Genomic DNA, 1,219 nt, shown 5'->3' on the forward strand with positions numbered 1-1,219 from the left:
GCTGCCTGACTGTGCCAAGTAATCAGCAAGAAGAAACAAGTATAGGCTGGTCCTCACCCACGGGCAGGTGTGAGGGGCACTGGGGCAGAAAGCACTAAAGACCCCTCTCTTGAATCACTGTGAGAGACCTCTGCAATCCAGGGGAGCCCCCATGCCGGGGCTTTGCCACAGGAGTGGGTTCAGCTCAGGGGCAGTGGGCTTCTCTGAGTCTCCCCTGGTCTCACATCAGGTGCCAGTTCTGCAGAGCTGCTGAGGGGATGCCCATGCAGAGGGAGAGATTTCCAACAGCACATTAGGGATGGCAGCAGTCTGTCCCCAGCGTGGAAATCTCATCCCAGGCAGCCCAGCCTGCCTTCACTGCTCCGCAGTCCCTTGAGGCTGTAAACATTTTGGATTCCCTGCCTCGCCTGCTCAGGCACCTTGCAGATTCAGGGCATGTTGCTGTCTTAAAACCTATCAGGTTTCCTGTCACCTCCCAGGGCCCATGAATCTGTGGGCCTGATGTAGCTGGGACTGAAATGGTCCTGCAGGCAAATGGCTCTGCACACCCTGCACACCACCACCTGCTCCCCGCATGCCTCTTCCCTCCACAGACTTATAATCCCCCCCAACCCATGGGAAACTGCTCCAGCATCGTCCCCAGCAGGCTGGAACTGGCTGCTCTTCTCTAGGGTGGCTGGAGTTCCCTGGGACATCCTGGGCATCAGGTACCACATCGAGCTATAGCCAGCACTGTGCCCTGGCTGCCAGCTCTGCCAGTGGGCTTAGAGCTGGGGCAGGCAAAGGGTCTGTCACTCTTGCCAGCCTAATAACCAGGACTTAGATTCTGGGACATTTTTCTTGCCACGGCTGTGCTGTTTCACTGTGTGCATCCCTGCTCCTGGGGAGGGGGGAGCCGGTGATGCTGTGAGCGCTGGAACCCCATCAGGCAGCGGCCAATAAGGGCTGCACGTGCAACCGACCGCCCCAAACCCTCATAAATCTCCTTTGCATGGCCCACGGCTCACCTAAGTAGATTTGATTTGTCAAATATTAAAATTAATTTAGAACTGAGCGGTGGCCTGTGTGCGCACCCTGCTCCCCTGCCTTCCCCCCGCCGCCACCTCTGCTCCTGCCCGATGCATCATCCCCGGCCCCGCGCTCTCGCCCCAGCCGGGGCGCCGGGAGCCGGGATAAATCATCCATCCTGCCGCCACGCTCAAAGATGAGACGATCGCTT

This window comes from Geospiza fortis, unplaced genomic scaffold (assembly GCF_000277835.1).
Source record: "Geospiza fortis unplaced genomic scaffold, GeoFor_1.0 scaffold112, whole genome shotgun sequence".
Taxonomy (NCBI): domain Eukaryota; kingdom Metazoa; phylum Chordata; class Aves; order Passeriformes; family Thraupidae; genus Geospiza; species Geospiza fortis.